Below are 9,813 nucleotides of genomic sequence, written 5' to 3'. Positions count from 1 at the left end.
CTTCCACATAGAAACCCAACCACTGACTAACTAAACTATATATAGCTTATGATATCAAACCCCACTATGAGTATAAAACAGGTTATGATGACAACGCCCAGAAGAAAGGCTCTGAACACTGAAACTCAGAAATGTTCAGACGAGCTAAAGAGGAACAAGTTGTTTACTGGAGGTGCAAATACACTGACGACTTATCAGATACACTGACGACTTATCAGATACACTGACGACTTATCAGATACACTGACGACTTATCAGATACACTGACGACTTATCAGATACACTGACGACTTATCAGATACACTGACGACTTATCAGATACACTGACGACTTATCAGATACACTGACGACTTATCAGATTCTGTCAGGGATTTCTTCGTCGGAGGACGATATAACGAAATCATCGTCGGAAAAAGATGACCAATACGCAGCAGAGTTGATGTAGTTCATTTTGAACATTTAATAAACTCAAAATGGGTATACAAGATAACAAAACAAAACTCACGATAACCTGACAGTCCTGTTAGGCATACTTACACTATACACGGAACACGGAACAATCACCCACACCTAACAAACACACCCTAATATATGGGACTCTCAATCAAAGGCAGATAGACAACACCTGCCTTCAACTGAGAGCCCCAACCCCAATTAACCCAACATAGAACCAGACATACTAGACTGAACATAGAATACATGGAAACCAAACAGTGCCCAAAAACCCCGGAATACTAAATCAAATGCCCCTTCAACAAACACACCACCCCGAACCACATAAAACGAATACCCTCTGCCACGTCCTGACCAAACTACAATACTAATTAACCTTTATACTGGCCAGGACGTGACAGTACCCCCCCCCTTAAAGGTGCTAACCCCGGAAGCACCTTAAAACGAAAATAAAAAATAAAAAAATAAAAAACAACAAAACCAAAATTCCCCTCTACTAAAGGGAGGGTGGCTGCCGTCAACGACGGCACTGTGTTACACCCCCCCTCCCCAACCCACCTATATCTGGAGGTGGCTCTGGTTCCGGCCGTTCCAGGCTGTCGGGCCACTCTGGCATCGCCGGGGGGCAGTCGGGGCAGTCTGGCAGTTCGGGGCAGTCTGGCAACTCGGGACAGTCTGGGCAGTCTGGCAACTCGGGACAGTCTGGCAACTCGGGACAGTCTGGGCAGTCTGGCAACTCGGGACAGTCTGGGCAGTCTGGCAACTCGGGACAGTCTGGCAACTCGGGACAGTTCAGGGAAGTCTGGCAACTCGGGACAGTTCAGGGCAGTCTGGCCACTCCGGCAGTTCAGGGCAGTCTGGCCACTCCGGCAGTTCAGGGCAGTCTGGCCACTCCGGCAGTTCAGCGCAGTCTGGCCACTCCGGCAGTTCAGCGCAGTCTGGCCACTCCGGCAGTTCCGCGCAGTCTGGCCACTCCGGCAGTTCCGCGCAGTCTGGCCACTCCGGCAGTTCAGCGCAGTCTGGCCACTCCGGCAGTTCAGCGCAGTCTGGCCACTCCGGCAGTTCAGCGCAGTCTGGCCACTCCGGCAGTTCAGCGCAGTCTGGCCACTCCGGCAGTTTAGCGCAGTCTGACCTCTCTGGCGACTGTTGACTGGCGGGCAGCTCTGACGACGACTGTTGACTGGCGGGCAGCTCTGATGACGACTGTTGACTGGCGGGCAGCTCTGATGACGACTGTTGACTGGCGGGCAGCTCTGATGACGACTGTTGACTGGCGGGCAGCTCTGATGACGACTGTTGACTGGCGGGCAGCTCTGATGACGACTGTTGACTGGCGGGCAGCTCTGGTGACTGTTGACTGGCGGGCAGCTCTGGTGACTGTTGACTGGCGGGCAGCTCTGGTGACTGTTGACTGGCGTGGCTGGGTTGACGCACTTGAAGGCTAGTGCGGGGAGCAGGAACAGGACGAGTCGGACTGGGTTGACGCACTTCCGGGTCCGCACGAGAGACAGGAGCTGGAAACCCAGGGCTATGGAGGCGCACAGTTGGTCTCGATCTTACCTCCTGCACAACCCGTCTTGGCTGGATGGAACTAGTAGCCCTGTACGAGCGGGGTGCTGGTACAGGGCAGACTGGGCTGTGCAGGGGTCTGATGCGTAGAGCGGGAGTTGGGTAGCCTGGTCCTCGGAGGCGTACCGGCGACCAGATGCGCTGCGCAGGCATCCTCCTACCAGGCTGGATGCCCGCTCTAGCACGGCACCTGCGAGGGGCTGGAATAACGCGCACCGGACTGTGCGTGCGTATGGGTGAGATAGTGCGCTCCTCAGCGAAACATAGCGCTCTCCACCCCATACGCTCCTCCATATAACCACGGGTAGCTGTCTTCCGGCTCTTCCTACGCCTAGCCAAACTACCCGTGTGCCCCCCCCAAAAAAATTATTGGGGGTGCCTCTCGTGCTTCAACGCCAGTCTTGAACCTCGGAAACGTTCCCGGTCCTTACCAGCCATACTCCATGGGCCTTCTCCGGCCATAACCTGCTCCCATGTCCATCTCTCCCCATAGTCCGTATCCTGAGCGTGCTGCTCCTTTCTCCGCTGCTTGGTCTTGGTTTGGTGGGTGATTCTGTCAGGGATTTCTTCGTCGGAGGACGATATAACGAAATCATCGTCGGAAAAAGATGACCAATACGCAGCAGAGTTGATGTAGTTCATTTTGAACATTTAATAAACTCAAAATGGGTATACACGATAACAAAACAAAACTCACGATAACCTGACAGTCCTGTTAGGCATACTTACACTATACACGGAACACGGAACAATCACCCACACCTAACAAACACACCCTAATATATGGGACTCTCAATCAAAGGCAGATAGACAACACCTGCCTTCAACTGAGAGCCCCAACCCCAATTAACCCAACATAGAACCAGACATACTAGACTGAACACTAGACTGATCACATCCTACTGTGTTGTCATACTGCTTATCTGGAAGTGGGAGGTACTGTATATCTGGAAGTGGGAGGTACTGTATATCTGGAAGTGGGAGGTACTGTATATCTGGAAGTGGGAGGTACTGTATATCTGGAAGTGGGAGGTACTGTATATCTGGAAGTGGGAGGTACTGTATATCTGGAAGTGGGAGGTACTGTATATCTGGAAGTGGGAGGTACTGTATATCTGGAAGTGGGAGGTACTGTATATCTGGAAGTGGGAGGTACTGTATATCCCACAAGTAGAAAAAAAACACTTGAATACCTGAGGTTGCTTGTTATTTTTGAAAATATTTTTTACAAATATTTTTCTTTTTTTAACCTTTGTTAAAAAATGATGAGTCAGGAACAGCAGGACCGCTGTTTGATGAGTCAGGAACAGCAGGACCGCTGTTTGATGAGTCAGGAACAGCAGGACCGCTGACGACTTATCAGATACACCGACGACTTATCAAATACACTGGTGACTTATCAAATACACCGACGACTTATCAGATACACCGACGACTTATCAGATACACCGACGACTTATCAAATACACTGGTGACTTATCAGATACACTGACGTCTTATCAAAGTTGTTAAAAGAGCTGCTCTAGAAGGCAGGAAGCCTTTTCCTCCGTACTGCTTTTGTGACGAACGTCAACTTCCTCTCGCTCCAGCTCACACCGAGACTAGAACCAAGGACCTCCTGCATCACCAACACAGGTAACCACTCTCCTGCCTCACCAACACAGGTAACCACTCTGCTGCCTCACCAACACAGGTAACCATTCTCCTGCCTCACCAACACAGGTAACCACTCTCCTGCCTCACCAACACAGGTAACCACTCTCCTGCCTCACCAACACAGGTAACCACTCTCCTGCCTCACCAACACAGGTAACCACTCTCCTGCCTCACCAACACAGGTAACTACTCTCCTGCCTCACCAACACAGGTAACCACTCTCCTGCCTCACCAACACAGGTAACCATTCTGCTGCCTCACCAACACAGGTAACCATTCTGCTGCCTCACCAACACAGGTACCCACTCTCCTGCCTCACCAACACAGGTAACCATTCTGCTGCCTCACCAACACAGGTAACCATTCTGCTGCCTCACCAACACAGGTAACCATTCTGCTGCCTCACCAACACAGGTAACCACTCTCCTGCCTCACCAACACAGGTAACCACTCTCCTGCCTCACCAACACAGGTAACCATTCTGCTGCCTCACCAACACAGGTAACCACTCTCCTGCCTCACCAACACAGGTAACCACTCTCCTGCCTCACCAACACAGGTAACCACTCTCCTGCCTCACCAACACAGGTAACCACTCTCCTGCCTTACCAACACAGGTAACCACTCTCCTGCCTCACCAACACAGGTAACCACTCTCCTGCCTCACCAACACAGGTAACCACTCTCCTGCCTCACCAACACAGGTAACCATTCTGCTGCCTCACCAACACAGGTAACCATTCTGCTGCCTCACCAACACAGGTAACCATTCTGCTGCCTCACCAACACAGGTAACCACTCTCCTGCCTCACCAACACAGGTAACCATTCTCCTGCCTCAATAACACAGGTAACCACTCTCCTGCCTCACCAACACAGGTAACCATTCTCCTGCCTCACCAACACAGGTAACCACTCTCCTGCCTCACCAACACAGGTAACCACTCTCCTGCCTCACCAACACAGGTAACCATTCTGCTGCCTCACCAACACAGGTAACCATTCTGCTGCCTCACCAACACAGGTAACCACACTCCTGCCTCACCAACACAGGTAACCATTCTGCTGCCTCACCAACACAGGTAACCACTCTCTTGCCTTACCAACACAGGTAACCACTCTCCTGCCTCACCAACACAGGTAACCACTCTCCTGCCTCACCAACACAGGTAACCACTCTCCTGCCTCACCAACACAGGTAACCACTCTCCTGCCTCACCAACACAGGTAACCACTCTCCTGCCTCACCAACACAGGTAACCATTCTGCTGCCTCACCAACACACGTAACCATTCTGCTGCCTCACCAACACAGGTAACCACTCTCCTGCCTCACCAACACAGGTAACCATTCTGCTGCCTCACCAACACAGGTAACCACTCTCCTGAAACATTCTTACATAGTCGTGCCACTGAAAAAGCTAGCAATTTGGCAATGCGGGTGGACACATTTCAGGCTGAGGAGAGAGTTTAAAAAATCACTTTATTCTGGTATTATATTGTATTATTCATATCTCCTCCTCCTCTCCAGCCATCCTCTCTCTCTCTCTCTCTCTCTCTCTCTCACACACACACTACAGGCTATTTATACATGATGCTCTCTGTCTGTATCTATAGTGTACTGCTCCACTGACTTCCTCTCTCTGTCTGTATCTACTGCTCCACTGACTTCCTCTCTCTGTCTGTATCTACAGTGTACTGCTCCACTGACTTCCTCTCTCTGTCTGTATCTGCAGCGTACTGCTCCACTGACTTCCTCTCTTTGTCTGTATCTACAGTGTACTGCTCCACTGACTTCCTCTCTCTGTTTGTATCTACTGCTCCACTGACTTCCTCTCTCTGTCTGTATCTACAGTGTACTGCTCCACTGACTTCCTCTCTGTCTGTATCTACTGCTCCACTGACTTCCTCTCTCTGTCTGTATCTACAGTGTACTGCTCCACTGACTTCCTCTCTCTGTTTGTATCTACTGCTCCACTGACTTCCTCTCTCTGTCTGTATCTACAGTGTACTGCTCCACTGACTTCCTCTCTGTCTGTATCTACTGCTCCACTGACTTCCTCTCTCTGTCTGTATCTACAGTGTACTGCTCCACTGACTTCCTCTCTCTGTCTGTATCTACAGTGTACTGCTCCACTGACTTCCTCTCTCTGTCTGTATCTACAGTGTACTGCTCCACTGACTTCCTCTCTCTGTTTGTATCTACTGCTCCACTGACTTCCTCTCTCTGTCTGTATCTACAGTGTACTGCTCCACTGACTTCCTCTCTCTGTCTGTATCTACAGTGTACTGCTCCACTGACTTCCTCTCTCTGTCTGTATCTACAGTGTACTGCTCCACTGACTTCCTCTCTCTGTCTGTATCTACAGTGTACTGCTCCACTGACTTCCTCTCTCTGTCTGTATCTACAGTATACTGCTCCACTGACTTCCTCTCTCCGTCTGTATCTACAGTGTACTGCTCCACTGACTTCCTCTCTCTGTCTGTATCTACAGTGTACTGCTCCACTGACTTCTTCTCTCTGTCTGTATCTACAGTGTACTGCTCCACTGACTTCCTCTCTCTGTCTGTATCTACTGCTCCACTGACTTCCTCTCTCTGTCTGTATCTACAGTGTACTGCTCCACTGACTTCCTCTCTCTGTCTGTATCTACAGTGTACTGCTCCACTGACTTCCTCTCTCTGTCTGTATCTACAGTGTACTGCTCCACTGACTTCCTCTCTCTGTCTGTATCTACAGTGTACTGCTCCACTGACTTCCTCTCTTTGTCTTTCTCATCTCATCTCAGCAACCATCACTTAAGACCGGTTCTATGAATTCCTATCCTGCAAGCACATGCACACACGTACAATAAACACCCACACACACACACACACACACACACACACACACACACACACACACACACACACACACACACACACACACACACACACACACACACACACACACACACACACACACACACACACACACACACACACACACATACAATAACATACGCACTATACATACAGATGGATTTAGTACTGTAGCTATGTGGTAGTGGTGGAGTAGGGGCCTGAGGGCACACAGTGTGTTGTGAAATCTGTAAATGTATTGTAATGTTTCACGGATCCTTCTGGAACTTTCATCACGCCCACCTGTCCCCTATTCCCACTGATTGTATTTGTAAATACGTGCTCTTTTGTTCACCATGGTGCTGTCGTTTATTGTTACAATGTGAGTACCTGTGCTGTGTGTTTTGGGCTTTCGTGCCCTTGTGGATCGCTCAGATGATTACGGGTCTCGTCCTTTTGTTTGGGTTTCTACCCTGTGTTTTTGTTACGTGTTTGTTTGGTCTTTGTCCCCGTGTCCTTACACGGCACGCCGTCATTTATCTTGGTCAGGTCGCAGTTGAAAACGAGAACTTGTTCTCAACAAGCCTATCTGGTTAAATAAAGGTGAAATGAAAAAATGTTTAAAAATTAACAAAAATATATGTGTAATGTTTAAAAATAAACACAAGTATATTACGCATTCTTCCGACTGTCTCCTGAATCATTGTTACCAATGTAATATAATGTTTTTAAATTGTATAAACTGGAACTAACAGGGATCCATAATAAACCCCAGGAAGAGTAGCTGCTGCCTTGACAGGAACTAATGGGGATCCATAATAAACCCCAGGAAGAGTAGCTGCTGCCTTGGCAGGAACTAATGGGGATCCATAATAAACCCCAGGAAGAGTAGCTGCTGCCTAGGCAGGAACTAATGGGGATCCATAATAAACCCCAGGAAGAGTAGCTGCTGCCTTGGAAGGAACTAATGGGGATCCATAATAAACCCCATGAAGAGTAGCTGCTGCCTTGGCAGGAATTAATGGGGATCCATAATAAACCCCAGGAAGAGTGGCTGCTGCCTTGACAGGAACTAATGGGGATCCGTAATACACCCCAGGAAGTGTAGCTGCTGCCTTGGCAGGAACTAATGGGGATCCATAATAAACCCCAGGAAGAGTAGCTGCTGCCTTGACAGGAACTAATGGGGATCCATAATAAACCCCAGGAAGAGTAGCTGCTGCCTTGGCAGGAACTAATGGGGATCCATAATAAACCCCAGGAAGAGTATCTGCTGCCTTGGCAGGAACTAATGGGGATCCGTAATAAACCCCAGGAAGAGTAGCTGCTGCCTTGGCAGGAACTAATGGGGATCCATAATAAACCCCAGGAAGAGTAGCTGCTGCCTTGGCAGGAAGTAATGGGGGATCCATAATAAACCCCAGGAAGAGTAGCTGCTGCCTTGGCAGGAACTAATGGGGATCCATAATAAACCCCAGGAAGAGTAGCTGCTGCCTTGGCAGGAACTAATGGGGATCCATAATAAACCCCAGGAAGAGTAGCTGCTGCCTTGGCAGGAACTAATGGGGATCCATAATAAACCCCAGGAAGAGTAGCTGCTGCCTTGGCAGGAAGTAATGGGGGATCCATAATAAACCCCAGGAAGAGAAGCTGCTGCCTTGGCAGGAACTAACGGGGATCCATAATAAACCCCAGGAAGAGTAGCTGCTGCCTTGGCAGGAACTAACGGGGATCCATAATAAACACCAGGAAGAGTAGCTGCTGCCTTGGCAGGAACTAATGGGGATCCATAATAAACACCAGGAAGAGTAGCTGCTGCCTTGGCAGGAACTAATGGGGGATCCATAATAACCCCCAGGAAGTGTAGCTGCTGCCTTGGCAGAAACTAATGGGGAACCATAATAACCCCCAGGAAGTGTAGCTGCTGCCTTGGCAGGAACTAATGGGGATCCATAATACACCCCAGGAAGAGTAGCTGCTGCCTTGGCAGGAACTAATGGGGGATCCATAATAAACCCCAGGAAGAGTAGCTGCTGCCTTGGCAGGAACTAATGGGGATCCATAATAACCCCCAGGAAGAGTAGCTGCTGCCTTGGCAGGAACTAATGGGGATCCATAATAAACCCCAGGAAGAGTAGCTGCTGCCTTGGAAGGAACTAATGGGGATCCATAATAAACCACAGGAAGAGTAGCTGCTGCCTTGGCAGGAACTAATGCGGATCCATAATAAACCCCAGGAAAAGTAGCTGCTGCCTTGGCAGGAACTAATCGGGGATCCATAATAACCCCCAGGAAGTGTAGCTGCTGCCTTGGCAGAAACTAATGGGGATCCATAATAACCCCCAGGAAGTGTAGCTGCTGCCTTGGCAGGAACTAATGGGGATCCATAATACACCCCAGGAAGAGTAGCTGCTGCCTTGGCAGGAACTAATGGGGGATCCATAATAAACCCCAGGAAGAGTAGCTGCTGCCTTGGCAGGAACTAATGGGGATCCATAATAACCCCCAGGAAGAGTAGCTGCTGCCTTGGCAGGAACTAATGGGGATCCATAATAAACCCCAGGAAGAGTAGCTGCTGCCTTGGCAGGAACTAATGGGGATCCATAATAAACCCCAGGAAGAGTAGCTGCTGCCTTGACAGGAACTAATGGGGATCCATAATAAACCCCAGGAAGAGTAGCTTCTGCCTTGACAGGAACTAATGGGGATCCATAATAAACCCCAGGAAGAGTAGCTGCTGCCTTGGCAGGAACTAATGGGGATCCATAATAAACACCAGGAAGAGTAGCTGCTGCCTTGGCAGGAACTAACAGGGATCCATAATAAACCCCAGGAAGAGTAGCTGCTGCCTTGGCAGGAACTAACTTGGATCCATAATAAACCCCAGGAAGAGTAGCTGCTGCCTTGGCAGGAACTAACGGGGATCCATAATAAACCCCAGGAAGAGTAGCTGCTGCCTTGGCAGGAACTAACGGGGATCCATAATAAACCCCAGGAAGAGTAGCTGCTGCCTTGGCAGGAAGTAATGGGGGATCCATAATAAACCCCAGGAAGAGAAGCTGCTGCCTTGGCAGGAACTAACGGGGATCCATAATAAACCCCAGGAAGAGTAGCTGCTGCCTTGGCAGGAACTAACGGGGATCCATAATAAACACCAGGAAGAGTAGCTGCTGCCTTGGCAGGAACTAATGGGGATCCATAATAAACACCAGGAAGAGTAGCTGCTGCCTTGGCAGGAACTAATGGGGGATCCATAATAACCCCCAGGAAGTGTAGCTGCTGCCTTGGCAGAAACT

The sequence above is a fragment of the Salmo salar genome, chromosome ssa11, assembly GCF_905237065.1.
Source record: "Salmo salar chromosome ssa11, Ssal_v3.1, whole genome shotgun sequence".
In the NCBI taxonomy this organism is placed as follows: domain Eukaryota; kingdom Metazoa; phylum Chordata; class Actinopteri; order Salmoniformes; family Salmonidae; genus Salmo; species Salmo salar.
This window is presented reverse-complemented; position numbering follows the sequence as displayed.